At 35.4% G+C, this 20,916-nt stretch overlaps 1 pseudogene; it reads left to right on the forward strand.

Moving 5' to 3' along the window:
- Positions 1-1,441: 1,441 nt before the first annotated feature.
- Positions 1,442-2,307, forward strand: LOC128113816 (fructose-bisphosphate aldolase A-like; annotated as a pseudogene).
- Positions 2,308-20,916: the final 18,609 nt, after the last annotated feature.

Raw genomic sequence — 20,916 nt, forward strand, 5'->3', positions numbered from 1 at the left:
CATATCCTCTTATTGTCTACCTAGCTAATTTTTCTTTCACTGTGGTTAAAGGACTATTGCTAAAGAAAAGAAAGTGTCCAAATATGTGAGTCAGTTTAATGTTTCCAAATAAAACACTATGGAAGTTAATGTGGGAGAAAGTCAGAATTCACCCTTTGTGTAGAAGGAATGCTGACAATGTTAACATATTTAAGGAAAGGAGTATACTTATTCTTGAATGACAAGGTAAAACAGGAACAATTATTCAAAATATAAACTAAGTTTTATATAAATACAAAGTGAATCTCTAGTCTCAAACAGTTTCCTAGCTATAATAATTTTAACATAGTACTTACAAATATTAACACTGACATTTTGAACTTTGTAGTACATATATGTATGTGTTACCATTGAAAATTAAATATGTTTGTTTAGAAAGAATAGTTTATCTTAAAATTTGTTCTTCAAACATAAGGAAAAGGATATTTCTAATCACATATGTGAGAAAATCTGATATGTCACTAGGTAACTAATATACTACCTAGTATTTTATGCAAAAATAATCAGTAAATGCATAGATATCATAGAAAGCAGCATTTACATAAAGTATCAGAAAAAGTCAATTCTTGTCAAATTTTATCAATTTAATAGAGAAAATAAACTATTACCTTGAGGAGAAACAAACTAATATAAGCTCAAACCTTCACAGAAATTGTTTTTTGGTGATGGAATGGAAAATGGAAAAGTAAAAATTTAGTGAGTTTCATGGAATAGAAATTGATGATGTTCACATGGTTTTAAAAAGGCAAAATTTTGGGTCAAAAAAAGCAAAGTTCAATTTGCAATCTAGGATGCAGCCTATTGATATAGTAAACATCCATATAACCACTCAGAATATGTTAAAAGAGTATATTTCCCTATAATAAGACAGAGCATAGTTTACACAAAGCATATTTAAGAAAAAAAGGGGGAAAGACCTTATTTCAGCACACATAAGGAAATGTGTCAGGCTCAGCTAATGTCTTATTGAGTGAAGGCAGCTGCTGCCAGTCCTGACAATCAAAGCTTACCCAGAAAGCAGACATGAGAGAAGAAGTGAATCTGATTTCCACAAGTAATCCACACTCACACTCTCCTCATACACACAAAATAAACAATTTAAAAAATGATATCAGCTTTTAGTCTCCACAGTGGTGATTTTAATATCTTAATTGGATGACCAGGTGGAGAATGGATGTGGAATTGGAAGTATGGAAATCCCTGTGTCTCCTGGCTTTAGGTGATATCCTACAATGATGTAATGATCCACTTGATCAGGAATGGCAATAGTGAATAGGCTGCTTCTCTTGGAATGCGTCACAGAATGGGGTTCTGGTAACCTTTGAGGTATTAGTTTCTCAGTCCTCTGCCTACCTGGCAGACCCACCCTCTCCTGTGCAAGGAACATACTGCTGCTGGCGCCATGTCCTATCCATACCCAGCACTGACCACAGAGCAGAAGAAGGAGCCATCTGACAGCTCTCACCGAATTGTGCTGCAGGCAAAGGCATCCTGAGTACAGATCAGGCCAATGGAAACGGTGCCAAGCAGGTGCAGTCCTTTGGCACCAAAACCAGGTGCTTCTACTGTCACCTGCTGCTTACTACTGATGACTGTGTGAAACCCTGCACTTGAGCTGATCCTCTTTCACAAGACACTATACCAAAAGGCAGATGATGGACATCTCTTCCTCCAAGTTATCAAATCCAAGAGCAGTGTTGTGGGTATTAAGGTAGATAAGGGTATAATGTGCCTGAAGGAACCAATGGCAAGAACCCAAGGACTTGGTTGGATGGCTGTGCCCAGGATAAGAAGGATAGAGCTGACTTGGCCAAGTGGTATTGTGTCCTAAAGATTCAGAAACAAATTCCTTCAGTCCTTGCCATTATGGAAAATGCCAGTGTTCTGAACCATTATACCAGCATCTGCCAACAGAATGATCTTGTACCCATTGTGAAGCCTGAAAATCCTCCCTGATGGAGACCATGACTTGAAGCTCTGTCAGTATGCAACTGAGAAGGTCCTGGATTCTGTCTACAAGGCTCTGATTGACCACCATGCCTATCTGGAAGGCACATTCTTGAAACCCAACGTTGTCACCCTTGACATGCTTGCACCTAGAAATTTTCCAATGAGGAGATTGTCATGGCAACTGTCACAGCACTTTGTTACACAGTGCTTCCTGCTGTTTCTTTGTCAATCACCAGTCTGGAAGGCAGAGTGAAGAAGACATGTTCATCAACCTCAGTGATATCAATGAAAGATTCCAAGGAGGAGTACATCATGTGATCCCTGGCAAGTGGCCTGGCCAACAGCCTCACTTGTCAAGGAAAGTATACCACTACCTACCCACATACTAAGGAAGAGGGGGCCTTAAGGATCTTTCCCATCACTCTTGCTGCCCTCATGACTGGGGTGTAGTGTTGTCTGTGAATGCTAATTCTGCTGTCTCCTCTAGCTCACTGCCAATAAGCAACTATTTAAGGGGGACAAAAGAAAAAGAAAACTATAGTGATAAAACTCAAGTATATAAATTCAAGTTAAACCAGCATCACCTGCAAAACACTATACTCAAATTTAACCTGAAGGTTAATCTAAATGCCTCACCTATCTAACTGTTGAATAAAGTATTTATAAAAGTACCGACTATACAAACCAATGTATAGAAAGAAATTTAACCTAAAAATTACAGAAACACATAGGAAATAAAAGGACTGTGAAGATAGAAAAGAATGCAAGAGGACAGAAAGAAGAAAATGTTTTATTGAAAAGAGATGAACTCATTCATCAGAGATGCTACTATTTCCAGTAGATGGGAACTTATTCAGGGACCCATGACTGGACAATGTGCAGAGAATAAGACTTTAAATGCTGGACTCTAAATGGTTGTCTTCACCACACCCTTTACTTCAGGGTTCAAGGATCCATTCAGTAGAAGGAATGAAAGACTTTAAGAGCCAGAGGGTTGAGGGTGACTTCAAGAAAACAGTGTTTTCAAGACACAATACAGTAGGTGCACACATGAACTCCCAGGGACTTACAGTACACAAAATCCCTGTGCAATCTCAGGACAGATAAAAATTTCATTATGGAGAAAGGGAGCTTGGCAATAAGTCTCATCAGTAGCCAAGGAGCTATTGGCAGTTGAAGTTTCCTTCAGTGGAGTAAAAAGGGATCTATCAACCATAATGCATAGCAAGCCCCATGTTCAGGAGTAGTCAGCTAACACAGCTCCATGTTGATCTTTATTTGTTCATCTGATTTTTAAAAGCAAGACAGAATATGTAGTTGTGTGGATGGAAAGTGGGGGAGAAAAAAATAATTTCAAAAGAGAAAACTTTGTCTTTGATTATAAATACTATCCTCATCCATCATTTATTTAAGACTATAACTTCCTGAGAATTTTGTGACAATTTTTCTTCCCTGGTTTAATGCTTATTTAAACATGCTACCTTAAAAAATGTATGGATGATATTTTCGAATGTTCTTGTTCTTCAGGCTTTTATCTTAGCAATGTACAATCTCGGCCCTTACCCAGTCAGTAACACTTCTGCTAATGAATTGCACTTAAATGTAATCCTGCTCTTTAGAAAAAAAATAAAAAGCAATGAGTTTAAGTAAAACTCTAAAACCCGTATTTGCTGAGTGTTTTGTCTGATATACAAGAATGTGGACTCTGCTCATGCTTAATGGGCTTTAGTCAAACTGTATCTACAGGAAGCAATTGTTCAGTCGGTTGTGCTGGGCTGCAGCACCTGACTGGATTTTTCTAATCAGGGCTTTGTCTTTTAGAGAAGCAGAAAGTCCCAGGCTCTCTTGGGGATTGTCTTTTGAAGGGATGAGGCAGCAGCTCTGAGGTGGGAGAATTTAAGAGAGGGAATGAATCCAAGTTGGGAAAGAGGAAAGAGAAACCTCTTTTCAAGGCAGAGCAGCTAGCACCACACCACCCCTGGCATAGAACACAACATTAATGTGTTAGGATTCTCTGGTCCTGTGTTTTGGTTTTGTTTACCCTTGATTATTGGCAGTGGAAGGATAAGCAATGTTAACAGGGAGACCTTCACAGTAGTCAGATGTCACACTCCAGAGTGTGGAAAGCAAATCATCACTTAAATGCCCCAAAACAAAAATCTGTTGACAAACAGGTGCAACCAGAATGAAATCCCCAAGTTACCAATGTCTCCACTCCAGGAAAATGCTTTCCTCCACTTTCAGTAGGTAGCTGCACCTTAGCCATCACAAGGGTAATAAACAATAAATATGTAGGAATTATTTCTTTCAGTGAAAATACAGTGTTAAAACGTTTTCGACATGTTCGTTTCATTTCCTGTTATTTGAAATAATGATCCCAGAAGAGTCCCCCAAACAAGACATACACACACACACACACACACACACACACACACACACACACACACGGGAGTGCAGTTGTCATTTTCTTCATTTTATATAAGGGAGGCAGGGAGGTGTTTAACAAGTACAGTGGATAATTAAATGAATGACTGCTTATATGCTTGTACAAATCATCTCCAGAGACCAAACACGAGCATCAAAGCAGGCTTGCAATAGGTGCATTTAAAATGGAAATATGTGGACTAAAATACTCTACAACCAGCACAGAAATATAAAATAAGTTGAAAATATTCATCAGCTTGAAAGAAAAGTATGTCTTATTTAGGGATTAAGCATCATGGTAGGGTAAAAATCCTAAGCAAAGCAGCAACGTAGGTTAATTCCAATTTACATGTATTTATAAAACTTACATAAACTATATTTACAAATATTGGAATGACTGACTTATGTATGTATTTAAAATCACACAAAAGTATAAAAACTGAAAAATAATAATCAGAGAGTTCTCTGTGTGGGGGTGTGTATGTGTGCATGACAAGTCACCTGACCTAGACCTGGTTTTGAAATTGTTGAAATATTTACTGAAAAATGCAATTTCCACAGAATCTCAGAATTTACTTGTTATTGCAAAAATGTGGCAACACAAGATTATCTTCTTTCTACTTTGATTCTGCCAGAACACAGTCAAAAGAATGACCCATGGTGAACAACATCTTGGAGAACTGTGAGAGAGGCTCCAGGAAAAAAGGCAGAGGCCCTTGTACCACAAGTCCATCTTGTTCCCTGGATTGTTCTTCGGTGTGATTTTGTGCCTCCTGTGTTAAACATTTACATTCAGTTTATAAGATATGTTTATTCTTGTTTGATGTCAAAATACAGCTACAGAATCTAAACTGCTGAAACTGTATGTTGAGTGCCCTGAATCTGGACATGACCTCTGCCTTGTTTTTGTGCTTTACCAGGTATAATCTACAGTACATGCCAGGTAATTGCATTTAAATTGGTCTGTCCTGAGAAAGTTCTGGAAAAGAGCTTTGTTAATAGTAAGGATGTGCTTACTGGCACTAATTGACATGTTTTTCTGATCCTTGTTTTTCTGATCCTTGTTTTTCTGAACTCAACGAACCTTCCTTAGATCATCACTTTCTTTGTCACTTTCATATATAAAAATACACAAAACTGAAGTAAGGTTGTCTACAGCATTAGACTGTAGTCTGCCCCGTTCTTTCAGGTCCTCAGACCCCAAGTCTCATAGACACAGATCTGCACAGATGGACAAAAGTCAGCAGATTCTGTAGGAGACACCATGTGGTTTAAGAAAAATCATAGTGGATCTGTTCATTCCGAAGGACATTGATGGAGTTAATTCTCTTTCTGTTCTTGGGCTACAAGATTGACTTATAGTTCACCATGGACCCATGTCCTTTCTCCTGGGAGAAACTAATTCAGGTCTCACAATTCTGTGTCACATAGCAATTGGATTTCAACTGTGATTTCTCATGAAAATTGTTCATGTTAATTTATTAAACTATTATTTTTGAGATAATAATGTAATTACAACATTTCCACTTTCCCTTCCCTCCCTCCAAACACTCCCATATATATCTCCTTACCTTTTTTTCACATTCTTGACTTCTTTTCCAAAAATTGTTTTTGTTATTATATATATGTATATATATACATATATATATATATATATATTTCTAAATATGCCTGCTTAGTCTGTATAACAGTACTTGTATGTGTGTTTTCCAGGCTGCTCACATAGTTTTTTTTTTTTTTTAAGGCAGAAAGCAAAAAAAAAAAAAAAGAAGAAGAAGAAGAAGCAGTATTCACATTTTAGCAATAACAAACCCTTACATCTAAAGTATTATAATTGCTTGGGCTCTCAAGAATCAGAATTTAGCTGCCTGTCCTGAGAAAAGAAAGAACCTTCCATAGAGAGACTAAAGCAATTGCTTGATCAACATTTGTAATCCATGGAGGAAAACAATACAGTGGGTCATACAAACGAGAAGTCAGTAAAAACCTTCAAGAGACTACTGAAAACTGAGCATGGCAAATATGAAAACTACTAACCATGGAATGCACACTCCATGTGATTAATACAGCAGTTTATCCACATAGTAGACCACCCGGCCTCCACTTGCACTTGGACCATGGTGGCCATGCAGTGCTACCAGCTGATGTTCTCAGGAATGTGAAGATGCTCCAAGTCTTGTCAACTTTCAAAGCCCCATTCAAAAGGACCATTTGCAAAGGATAGCTCTCTGTGTGTTCCCCCTCTCCTCCTTATTAAATTTGAAGTACTTTATAATGCCTTAAAAACCTTGTGGAAAGAAATATGACAGCAGATGGTTTTGTTGATACAAGTTTTTGAGTAAAAAGCCTCTGTGACATTTTCTGTAGATGTAAGCTGCTCTTTGCAAATTTAGAGCTATCTAGGAGGCCTAGGAACTGGGGTACACATGAAACAAAATTGTTCTCAGAACATCCAAAGAGGACTTAAGAGAATGCTTAGAGTATGACATGAAGCCACAGAAAGCAGCACTCTTGGCAGAAAAGGAAGAGAGGGGAAAAAGAACAACCAGCACGTATAAGACAGATGTCTGATGGGATTTTCCTACTCTATGTGTTAACCCCAAGGCAAGAAAGAAGTAGTGCCGCATATTACCCCAGGACAAACCCAGGAACATACTGTGTTTAGGAAAACAAACAGACAACAAAAAAGCAAAAACACTTTATGTGCAGGAGAGAGATAGGAAACACCCCTGGATTAAAAAAAAGAAGAAGAAGAACAATACAATAGATGATACTGTGTCAGCATTCTGGAATCCTTGAAGATTACCAGGAGGATGATTTCTTACAAGAAATATAGTTGAGCTGCCACAAGAAGAGTACTGATTATTGAGGAAATATGAGCAGGGCTCACTGATAACAGCATGTGCCCACGATAGAGGCTTTGTTCCCCTCCCTAATCGCCCACTGTAGCATACGAATCACCAAGTAGCAACCAACAATCAACCATCCACAGGGGAACAATGTGTAAATATAGAGACTTCTTTGGTGTGAAGCTGTCATGTGAAAACCAACAGCTAAATGCAAATACTTGTCATGTCTAGCTATTATCAAAGTGCAAGCTAAGAACTGTGAAGAATGTGGTACATGTCAGGGCAAGGATACCAGCTTTAAAACTCAAACCCAGTTCAACTACTGACAACCTCGGATCTACTTATACATCAGTGGCCAAATTCTTACCACAAAAGAAGCTATGCTGATATCAGAGGCTAAAGGTGTTTTATAGTATCTTTATACTTAAGATATGGGGGAAAGTAATATTTCAGAGACATGGACTCAAAGAAACAAAATAATCACAAATGTATATTCAACAAAAGAAAGCTTCAAGAGAGATGATAAAATGAAATTTAGCAGAATCAAAAATATTAGAAATTTCCAAACAGTTTTCATTAGCCGATGCTGTTGTACAGACATAAAGTCAAAACTATACATGATATAAAATATTTATGAGGGAATGTAAGTATACAGACACAGATTCAACTTCTAATAGGAACTTAAATATTTCAAATCAATATCTAAAGTGTTTGCCAAGTAATGGCAAGACATAAAATACAATCATTTAGGAAAAAGTCCAGTATATTTATTACAGAAGTTTTTGGATAACTATCAACAGAACATTGTAGCTGAGTGCTTTCTCTGGTCCTCCCCAGCCCCACAGACCCCACAGCGGCTTATAAAATAATTACTCAGAAGCTTATATTAATTAAAACTGCTCGGCCATTAGCTCAGGCCTACCGCTGACTAGCTCTTATAGTTAAACTCAGCCCAATTCAGTTACTCTATATGTTGCCACATGTTCCATGGCTTTACCTGTGTGCCATAATATGCTGCTCCCTGGACAGTGGGCTAGTGTCTCCTGACTCAGCCTTCTTCTTCCCCAAATTCTCTCCGCTTATCCCACCTATACTATACTTCCTGCCTGGCTACTGGCCAATCAGCATTTTATTTATCAATCAGAGCAACACATTCATAGCGTATAGAAAGACATCCCCAGTAGAACATTGATGTAAATGACCTATTCCAACAAAAGCACTCTGCTATGCTAACATCTGAGGGACCTGGAGAAGTTTCAGAGATGAGAGTACTTGCTGAGTAAGCAGGAAGACCTGGGTTCTGAACTTCAGCACCTTGTTTGACAGTGCATAAGTGCAATCCAAGCACTGGGACATGGACACAGGTTTGCTGGTGAGCCAATCTAGCCAATCAATGACTCCAATTTTGGTGAAAAAAAAACCTATCTCATAAATATAAGGTAAAAAGTGACATAGGAAGACACTCAACATCAACGTCTGGTCTACACGGGTGTACACACACAAGTCCAGAAATCACATACACACACAAATCAAATGCCAATCAATAGTTGGATTCTTATGCTACTCAACATGGTATGAAGTGAACCATTCTAAGTCAAAAAGTATAGTTGACTCTCTAAAACATTTTAGGTATATATTATATAAGACTAGATGGAATCTAAGAAGTAAAGCTTCTTTTGGCTGACCAAAGCCATAAACCATTTGTCTTTGAGAGGGCCAATTTACTGGAATGATCACAAGTGTCCAAGGTATTTTAAATGGTTGAGTCTTTCCTTTGGCCAATAGTTACACAAGTCATGAATATTAATATTTTTATATGTTTGTTTTTCTTGCACATAAAATGTTTCTCAATAATTGAAGTCTTAGATTTAGATATTATATTACAATTTGTGGATAAACACTTCAATTTAATACTGAGAAAATACACAGTAATTAGTCAAAAGTGAGGCATATAGATTTAACACAAGATAAACTACGCAATTATCATTCATATTATTTATATGATACATTTACATTTATAGGCTTACATAAGTTGAACCATCCTTGTCTTTCTAAAATGAAGCCTCCTTGATCATAATGTAAATTGTTTGTTCTTTCTTTCTTTCATTATTTCCTTCCTTCCTTCCTTCCTTTCCTCCTCCTCCTTCTTCTCCTTTTCTCCTTCTTCTTTTCCTCCTCCTTCTCCTCTTCCTCCTCCTCCTCCTCCTCCTCCTCCTCCTTCTTCTTCTTTCAGCATAAATGTTTATTAAGGGATCAAGTCTTTCTTGACAGCATCCTTCATCATGACTGTCAGCACATCAGCTCAGCTTCTCTACTTCCTCTTGACAAAGATGTTTGACCTGACCCTCTTCTTAATGAACTTGAGCTCACAATTGTTTATGGATACCTTAAAAGCTACATGGCATGTGGCTTATAGGGTGAGGTCGCATATCTCCCAGATCATGTCCTGCATGAAGTTGGTGTGTTTTTGAGACACCTGTGGCTCTAGCCATGTCTTACCTTACTGAACTTCTTCACTGCTTTGTGGCCTCTGTTAAGGCCTACAGGCATGGAGTACAGGCAGGGACATGGCTGCCCCTCTCTGATAGTAGCCTGACAGGAACAATGGTTGTATCAGCAATTTCAAGATTGCCTCTTGGTTGGTTGGTGATGAGTTGTGCGTGGTGATTATGACATATTTTTGTATAGGTTTGTTTTCTTTGTGTATTTAGTGAAGTGTGGTTGATTGAATTCTTCAGAACCTGTTAGGATAATCTGGTTTCTGTAACTCTTCTTAGATGAATATCTACATGAAATTCAGTCACAAGGACTATGAATCTTGGTGTTGGTTATCAAATAAATCTCTTAAGTGATCTCATATTCTTTAAGTGGCAACAGGATGAAAAGCAGGGCTGTACCCTAAGTAACACAGGGACCAAATAGAGTTAAAATTTTGCTCATCTCAGGGTCTATGAACCTTTGTCATTAAAATAAGTAATTTTATGATCCTTCTGGAGGTCACATACTAAACTTCAGATACAGTAAATTCAGTCTAAGATCAGAGGATTAGAGTAATCTATGATAACACATAAATATATCCTCTGGGTCTTTCTTTGAGCTGAATACCATAGACTTAAGAAACAAACAGCCACATAGACATCAGATTCCACTAGAACCAAATCCCCCATCTCTCAGGAAATTCTGGAAAGAGTAGAGCAGAATAACAGGCCATGCAGTGACCTGTGAGGTCACTGTGATGCAGATTTGGTCATCTAGGGCTTTCTGGTCCCTCTGAAGTAAGAGGCATCATTGTTTGGTGCTTGGATCGTGTTGAATTAAAAAATTACTCTCTTACAAAAAATTCTTAATGTCTTTATACTAACAAAGTGGGATAATGGCAAAAGGAGACTGTTGCACATAATTTATTACTTGAAATCCACTTGTATATTTGCATTGTCATTCATGAGGGTCTCCTAGTTCTGAGAAATTAAGAAAGACCTGAAGAACATAGGAATAAAAATAAAACCTGTTATGTATGAAACATCATTATAGTAATTATTCTCTTTTAAAGTAGGATTGTGATTGAGAAGTACTTGCATTGAAAGGATTCACTTATTTTAATGATGGTAACTGTATTCTAGGGTGGAGGAGGTCAAGTTTCCACATTATCTGCCAGAAGCAAAGTGAATGATAGTGGTCATTATGATGGACAGAAGGTCTGAACTGCTAATTAGAATGGTCTGACCCAGGGAGGCCTTTCACAGCAGCAAGTGTGTTGCCAAGTGCTCTGTGGAAATATTAAATAAATGATACCAGCTATCCTATGTAATGTGCACCAAACAATAGTAATCTAGTTCTAAGGAACAGAAATCTAACTTGAGACTTAACCACAAAATAGAGATATATTGGTGCTAAGTTCTCTGGACTTGAATAAACGGAGAATCACAGAGTTCACAGGAAAGTGAAATAAACAAATTACAGATGAGAATTAAGAAAAGAATTTTTTCACAATACTTCAAAAAGCAAACTTTGTTGGTATGACAGTTTCATGATTTATAGCACCTGGAAACATATGAAGACAGCTTTTCATTAGTGAATCCAATTCATTCTTCAGAAATGAAAAAGTAAGTATCAATTGAAAACATTTTTAGCTATAAGTAACATAATATGTAAATATCAATGCTTTACATTATTTTGCTCCTTTGAAACTATTTAGAAAATAGCATTAGTGTGGGGTAGATACACAGAAATGGCTCATTGGTCCACATCTCTTCAGTTTTAAATGTCAACATTCATAGTATTTCTGCTTCACTTCCTGGTATAGATGAAAGGTCATGAGTTTGGAATGTAGAGAGATGACCTATTACAACTTTCTTTCAGTTAGAAATGCCTTTTCCCCCAGAAACATTCATGGAACTGTGTACTTGACTCGCTAATTATAATTCTACAATTACCCCTCTATTCTTTCTGAACTACAATGGAGAAAGAAGAAGATAAACTCTCAAACATTTAAATTTGCAAAGAAATTCTTTGGAAACCATGATTGGATATAAAACTAGAATGTCTGTTATATATGCTTACTAAGTGTTTATATCAAAGTTGCTCATTAACTGAGTACCAGCTTATGTGCAGTAATATGCAGAATCTCCTTACAAAAGAAATGACATTGAACCTAAACTACAGTAGTACAAAGGTAAGAAGTAAAGAACATAAAGCCACTGGTGACTTTTCTCACCACATATCTAGAATTGCATTTTAATGTAAGTTGCCTTAGAAGGCAACTGGTTAACAGTCACTATTTTTATTCACATGTTTGGGGGGTTTTTTTGGCAAATGACTCTGTGATTTTTTTCCTTCCAGCTGATAATAGCAAGGATTACTTAATATTCTCCATATGGAAACATATGTACCATCCAGCAAAATGCTTTCTTGCAACATAAGCATACTATCATCACTACTTACTGATATATTAAAATATTTTTTGCTTGGTCACTATGTTTTAATATTTGTGTTTTACTTAAAGAGATTCTGTGTGGTATGAATGAGATGTCCTTCATATTCTCAGCATTTACTTACTTGCCAGTATATAAGCAGGAATATAAACTTTTAGAAAGAGATTTTAGTATCCAGTCACATAACAAAGCATCAAAAGTATATTGCCCTCTCAGACCTTGATTCTCCCCAGATATTGGCCTTTTACCAGATTCACAGCACTAAGCACATGTTTACTACAGTAGAACAGGTCAGAAAGCAATTGGTTACACCTATAACAGTCATGCCACTACTACAGTAGTGAATGCATCTTGCCTACCACTTTGTCATCATTTAACATAGACAACAGGGAAATAGCATTGATGATTTTTCTTCCCCAGAAGCTTCTTCAGATATTTCCAGCATTATAAATGCCACCTACCAGGGAGTGAAGTTTCTATCTTGGTTGTCTCTTGATTTCTTTGTGTATCATATCTAATGCACATGGTTCTTTTCAGCACAACTATCTTACCATCGAGTTCTGCTCCATAACCAAGAATAATGGGAAAAGCCTGCATAGTTTTGAGGGTCTCTCAGACTTGCAAGGAAATAATTCACAAGAAGATATCCTACACCGGCCACTGTGGTTTCTGTATATAAAAAATCTATGTTTTCTGGGAACAATATTATCAACTCAAACAGAATACTTGTGTTCATACCCATTTAAAATTTTGTATTTAATTTACTTAATGAGAAGTAATTACTACAAACACCTACATCAATTCTCTAATATTGCAAGTACTACTTATCACCTGCTCGGATTTTTCTTTCATTAAGACTTAATGCTTGCATTTCTCTATTAAAATAACCATTATAGAATTATTACCTTGATGGAAATCTAATCAATAACAATTAATAGTAAAGTTTGATATCATGGAATGACAAGAATCTTTATTCACTTGTTGGTATTTAAAATAAGTAGATGACAAACTAGATTAAAGTTTTTTGATCAAATGAAAGGCAAGACTTTTGTCTCTGTTCCAGTTTCCAAAAATACTTAAATAAACAAGGAAATAAATATTTAATATATCTTCAATCCACAAAACACAACTTAGGTTCAGTCAAAAAAAATAATAATGTACGGCGTTAACTCCTACTCTGAATGATGCTAAATAAAATGCTATGTACATGCATCAATTAAGAGTGGCATCCAGCCAGACAATGGTGGTGCACACATTTAATTCCAGAACTTCGGAGACAGAGGCAGGTGGGTCCCTGAGTTTGAAGCCAGCCTGGGCTACAGAGTGAGTTCCAGGATAGTCAAGGCTACACAGAGAAACTGTGTCTTGAAAAATGAAAACAAAAACAAACAACAGGCAAAAGAAGAGTGATATCCCGCTTCTAGTTAGAGAATTACAGACCTGGATCTGCTTAAATATATTCTTCTAGGGGCATAAACATAAACTTTTTCAAGCAATAGGCACTCATCACAGAGACTAAAAGGCAATCTATCACTTTGCTCAGTGATTATCAGCTGGGAGCTCCCAAGTTCAACTTGTTTGCTCTTGTTACTGGCATGACTCATAAAGTTGAGCATGAAACATATAAGCACTTCTCAATCATTCTTCTGATACATAAAGGCTTGACTTTAAGGAAAATTTGTTGCTAGGTTCTTTCTGTCCTAGTATTTAGTTGAAAACTAATATATTAGTATAGATTATATAAAGCAATATGTAATGGGAGAGTAGGTCAAGTTGAATAAGAATATTTTCAATGCATTGAATACATGTTCTTCAGCTAGTACGTAGATAAATAAACTAATTTCACATTGACTCATATGTTTTTTAACTCTACTCATGAAAGAAAGAGAAGTGCTTGTGAATTCCAAATGTGATGCATGGTTTATTTGTTTGTCTTTTAAATATCAATTTAACAGTTATAGTATAAAAGGAACATAGAATTTAGCATACAATGGAAGTCAAATTAAAATCTAACAGTGATGATTAATCTTTATGAAATTATAAGGTAAGTATGGCATATCATCCATGCTTTATATCTTTCATTATCTGAGTTGAAATAGGTACTAATGGTAATTGAGATTTAAAGTAAGTTGCAACATTCTCAATTATCAACTCCAAAATACCAAAATAGCAATTCTTCTCCAATTTAGTTATTCTGTAGAAGCATGTGCTTAATGTCTACATTTTGTGTGAGGTGGGGTCACTATTAAATTACTAGATAGATAGATAGATAGATAGATAGATAGATAGATACATAGATACATAGATGATAGATAGATAGATAGATAGATAGATAGATAGATACATACATACATACATACATACATACATACATACTTTGGGAGTGTATGTGTATGTTCACAGGAGTGGAATGCTTGGTGGCATGGCACATATAAAATTGGTTTTTATTGAAGGGAATTTTCCAATGACTACACTAACACAGAGACTCCAAGAGGGAACTAATGATGTCATATCTTTTCCAATACTTGCATTTCCCTTAGTTTTCATTTTAGTCATTGTGGAATGGAGTATCACTTTAAAATTGTATGTAGTTGAAGTTTTCCTGTGTCTGCCCAGCTCCTGTAGCCGCTCAGACCCAAGTAGACACACAGAGGCTTATATTACTTATAAACTGTATGGACATGGCAGGCTTCTTGCTATCTAGTTCTTAAATCTTAAATTAACCCATTTCTATTAATCTATAAGTTGCCATGTGGCTTGTGGCTTACCGGTACTTTTACATCTTGCTTCTTCTGTCTGTCTGGTGACTCCTGACTCAGCCTTCCTGTTCCCAGAATTCTCTTCTCTGCTGGTCCTGCCTATACTTCCTGCCTGGCTACTGGCCAATCAGCATTTTATTTATTAACCAATCAGAGCAACACATTCACAGCATACAGAGCGATATCTACAGCAACTGTGCTTTATTTTTTAAGCATTTTTTGGAGATTATAATTCCATCATCCTTTCCTTCTTTTTCTTCTCTCAAAATCCTCCTATGTAATGCCCCTTGCTCTCTTTCAAATTCATGGTCTCTTTTTCTTTAACATTTATTTTTTACATATTCATAAATACGTAGATACAACCTGTTCAGTCTGTATAATGTTACTTGTATGTATGTTTTCTGGGCTAAATATCTGATATTGAATAATGAATTGTTTTTTCTTCCCTTGGAAAACTATTTGTTGGTGGATGTTTTACAAGAATTTTTACTTTCTTAGACCTTTTAAAAATATTGGTGCAAGTCTGTTTGCTGTTATTTTCATGGTTTGGACCATTTCTTTTTCTAATTAATAATATATGATGTGGGCATGAAATATTTTATTGATTTCATTAACAATTATGTTGTAAATATAACATCCTCTTCTAGAAACGGGCTTCTGTTTTGGTGGGGAAATGTTGATTGTTTATATGTATTTAAGCAGAAAATAACAAAATGACACAATTTCCCTATTCTATCCACTTGACTTTTCAAAATTGTCCACTTACTTCTGCAGCTAACAATGTTCTTAATGATATGTAGTAGTCCAGTTTATTCAAAACTGTTTTAAGTGTTGACAAGCTAGAGAAATACAGATCTATTAACTTTCAACATCTGTATATTTTTCATTTTCTTTGAAAACCAATGTTTGTGGACAAACAGAACACAAAGTGTCAAAGTCAAATTTGTTCAGGAGTGTCTACAATGCAAGATAACATTTTTTAAATTATTACTTTAATATAGAACATTTTTTATTGATGGCATTGTTTTTTTTTTTTTCCTGAACTTAAGTATTGCTACATAGCCTAAGCAGGCCTCAAAGGTTGATATCCTCCTACTTTACCCTTCCCACTGTTAGCATTGTAGATGTATAGCATCATTCCCAGCTGAAACATAATTACTTAATGTAATAAATAAATTTATACTTTCTATAATCACTTAATGCTTTTATTTATTCTGAAAAATTTATTTGTATTCTGTAGTGTAACAATTGCACGTGTCTTTTTTGAGTTAAGACATTATTCTTCTTCTTAAATTAGCTAATGTATTCATCAATGTCCTAGAACACAAAATGTCACACAATCCTATTATATTAGAAAATTTCTGTTGTCAAATACCACACTTTAATTATTAAAGCTACTTAAAATGTTTAAAAATCTACTCTTTAGAAACGTTGTTATTCTATTTTAATTATACTCCATTGCTTTGTGGATTACATAATGCTTTTCAACCTAACCAAACAACAACAACAACAACAAATCTGCACATTTTGAGAATGTAGAATCAAAAGATTAACCTTAAGAATTGATATTCTGTATTATCGAGTCCTCAAATCATTTTTCTTAATTGTCTACTAGAACTTAAGACCCTATTGCTAAACACACATTGAACATAGAACTTGGAGAAACTGATCAATTATCTTAGCATTGAAAGATGCTACGCAAGCTGCCGAGGGAGAAAAGCAATTTATAATCATACCCAGGTGCAAATAAACCCTTGGAATGGCAAACCATCTGCAATGGGGCAGTCATGGCAGTTATATCTCAGAGTAGCTTTCTAATTAGACTTGAGGCTCACTCAATAGGAAGCAATTTATACCTATAAACTCAGACAAATTCCTTTGGATAGAGATGTCCTAGACCCTAGGCAGAATCTACTTCTGCCACTTACCAAAATCTGACTTTGCTCCCCGATCAGGCACCTCATCCCAAGCTCACTGTATTCTAATTATTTATCCTTATATACACAGAGAGTGTAATTTTTACTCATCATAGAAGCAGATTTTTTTAAGCATAAGAAGGCTATTGCATAAATGAATAACTGGTCCAAATGCAGAGATTTTGTGATTTTCGGATGCTATATTTGCATGCATAATCCAGGCACAAAACTCTTGTCTAGACCAGCATTTATTCTAGGTATTTAAATTCATATGTAAATTAGCAACTAGTGAAGTTATAAAAGAACAAAACAGGTTTTGAAATAATTTCATCCTTCTATTAAAACCTTTTGACAAATTATTATAATATGTTTTATCAAATTTACTGAAATAAATTTGATATGTTGCTTTTCTTATTGCCCTGCCCTGTGAGATTAATTTAAAAGGATGAAAGTGTTACTTTGGTTCATAACTGTAGAGGTGTCAGCCCATTGTGGTTGGGACCCTGTGGTGGAGCAGAACAATTCACATCATGGCAGCCAGGAAACAGAGAAAGTGATGTTACTGCCAGTTTAAGACACAGCCCTGGAGTGCATGTTTTCTCAATGACATACTATCTCTAACTAGGCCTCGCACTTTAATATTGTCACTATGTTATCAATACATCAAGTTATGAATTCATTAATTAGGCCATAGCCCTTATGATTTAATTGTCTGTGAACATGCCTTTACAGACAAACAGAAGTGTGCTTTGCACATCTCCAATTCATCCTTCAATCCATTCAAATTGACCATTAAGGGCACACATCCTATTTGGAAAACCATAACATGTTTGACTTAATAAGTTTTCTCATTATACCTTGACATTAAACATCATATGAATTCACTCTAAAAACTTTGTTCTTTAGTTTTAGCGTTAGATGAACACTTTCATATTTCTATTGCAAGATGCCCTGGGGTTGGTGTCAAAGTTCCTAGTTTATTTGTCTTTGATTGAAGACTAGAAAATTCAGCAAGAGTACTGGGCAAGTAAAATTTATGATGTGAAGATGAATTGGTTGCATCTTATCTCGAAATGACATTGAACTTTATTCATGCCCACAAGCATCTTTACTTACTCTCAATATGAACCCATACATTTTTCTTCTTTGACAACCAGAAAGATTGAAATACAGCCATAACTGTAATATGTGTGTGGTGTCTGTCACATCTGTGACGGAAACTAGCCTCACATTGTAAGCAATACCAGAATTTCAGAATTTCACAGCTTCATCAGCCCCAGAATATTTTAGAATGCTTTTGTACCTTTAATTGTTACTTGCTCTTCCTCTTAATTGCATATCTTATTATGTCTGTTAGTTAATGTAGGTTTGCAAAATAGAAGATGTATCACAAAAGTAAAGAAATAAATTAATTTAAATGACAGCATATTTAATATATATTATTTAAATGTGTGATTTATAAAGTATATCAAAATTATATCTAATTTAAATGATTATCAACAAAACATAAATTTCTGTCAAGAGTAAATTATGATAATATGTACAAAGTTGTTCAGGATTTATTCAAATAAGTCAATACTGATCAACGTTGTCCTAGATATGTCTATAATATAACAAATAACATGTTTTCTTAGTAACTCAACTAATAACATTTTAAAATGTTGTCTTATTTAAAATCATTTGTCTTGTCAAATATAAAAAGATGTTTTCAGAATATGTCAGGTATTGTGAAGTAGAGGAGTTGTTTAGTTGGTAGAGACCTGTTTAGCATGCACAGCAACACAGGATTCATCTGCTGAATTATCAAAAGTACTGAGTTTCATAACCAATGGATAGATTTATATTTTAAATCAAGATATAATAGGACACAGGCAGCCAACCCTACAATTGAATATATACAATTGAATAAAAACTTCAAAGCATGTAGTACTGAGGAAACAGGACATCAAAATTTTGTTTTTTGTTTGTTTGTTTTAATGAATTTATAAAGAAGGGACATGAGAAAAGGAAGTGGGCTTAGGAAAAGTTGGGGGAGGAAGTAGAGTATGTGAAAGCAGAGAGAATTGAGTCCGACTTTGCTCCCTGATCAGGCATCTCGTCCCAAGTTCACTGCTAATGGAGGGGAAAGCAAATCTCCTCTTAGAAAAATGTACATTATTTGAAGATTTTGAGAACATTTAAGTAACTGTATTATAAACCCAAATTATAAAATATGACAAGTGACATAAAAATAGCTGGTGTTAAAAAAATCATGATCCTCATAAAGCAGACTTGAAGGTAATATCTAGAAAGTGGATAAAATGCAATAACATCAAAAAGACTTGATAAATTGAGATACAGAAACTTGAGAATAAAGATGAAAATGTGGACAATATCAAGTGAATATCAGAATATATAAAGCATACAAAATTCATATTTTAAAACATTCCATATATATTACTAATAACCAAATTTTTAATTATATAAGTAAAATTTTGAAAATAAGTTTTAGTTTATCCTATGTGTTGAATTACTGAATTGTATTGAAAAGTATTGAATGACTGAATAAAGACAAATAGCAAATATCAACACTTTAGGGAACCAAAGAATTTAAGCATTATGAAAGTTCACCATTAGTTTTAAAAAGTTGATAAAGAACTGAGTATTTCTGAATCTCTAAAATTTCTATGCTTTCGTGTAAGTAGCAATTATAAACACATACTTTTTTATTTTTATATCAAAATACTAAGTGCAGATTTATATGTTTAAACTAAGAAAAATGTGTTGTGTAATTTATTGCCCAGAGCCATTCTTTTTATGAATCATATTAATTTTATTAACTTTGAAGTGTGTGTACAAGTGTTCTTTGGTATGTATGTGTGCTTACACAAGCCAGAAGTCACCAGATCCTCTTGATCTACAGTCACAGGTGGTTGTAAGCAACCAGACATAGAGACTAGGAATGAAACTCTGGTCCTCTGCAAGAGCAGTGTATACTCTTAACCACTGAATTATCCCTCTAGCTTAACCCAAAGGCATTTTTAAGTAAAAGAAAAAAAAAGGAAAGAAAAAATGCTTTCCAATGTAGTGATCATCATTGTATATGTTTCAAAATTTATAAATATATAAATTTATAGCTGGGAAAAAGTCAAGCCAACCATAATACGAAACACTTTGATATCTCAGTGGCCCCTCCAATTGAGTGTTTATCCTGACATAGTTGTGTATTGTGAGCTTTAAGGCTGATAGACAGCAACTCTTTCAAAGCTGGAAGGATCATTCAGGTTATGGTTTTAAAAAGTGGAGGCAGACACACAAGTTTAAAGATTACAAAAATAATTAAGTTGATCATTAACTACATGGAGGCAGTAGCTCTGGGAGATGATGAAAGTGTGTAGAAATGCATATATTTTAAAAACTGAAGTGAAATAATTTTGACTGTTGGGTTATTTGAAACGAGAACTAGAAGCTGAGAATGTCATGACCACAATCAGCCAACAATCAAACCTTTCCCTTATTTTTTTCTCTGACATCTTGGAAGTTAGCGTTTTTTGAGTCATAGACATGCAGAAGAGAAAAGAAAGATTGTTTGAAGGGCACAGCTAGTAGCGATGTGAGTATGGATGCTGAGCTTGACTACACGAGAAGTACAGCACAAAGCCTGTTCTAGTGAACAGCTGGTTGTGAGGGCCTGTCATTAACAGTGAGCGGGTTGAACTGAGGATATGAGGGTCATCACAACTGATGTAATATTGACATCAACAATCAGCAGATTCTAAATGCCGCACACTGACTTTGTGTCTTCTACACAGCCACTAAAGTCAATTGATGAAGAGAGGCAACCTTACTAGACTGGTGATGGCTCACACACATCTAAGATACCATTGATCATTGATTTTCCTGTACTCACGAACATCGTAGTTGATCATGTTGAAATTTGAAACCAGGCTATGGCAAAATGGCCCAGTCTCTGGCACACCTTGTATACTGCCTGTTAACAAACGACAACTTAAATGATAATATTTGGCAAAATCCAAACTGACAGTAAATAAATGCACTAAGAATCAAG

This window comes from Peromyscus californicus, unplaced genomic scaffold, assembly GCF_007827085.1.
Source record: "Peromyscus californicus insignis strain IS unplaced genomic scaffold, ASM782708v3 Scaffold_18__1_contigs__length_77618521, whole genome shotgun sequence".
Lineage (NCBI taxonomy): Eukaryota > Metazoa > Chordata > Mammalia > Rodentia > Cricetidae > Peromyscus > Peromyscus californicus.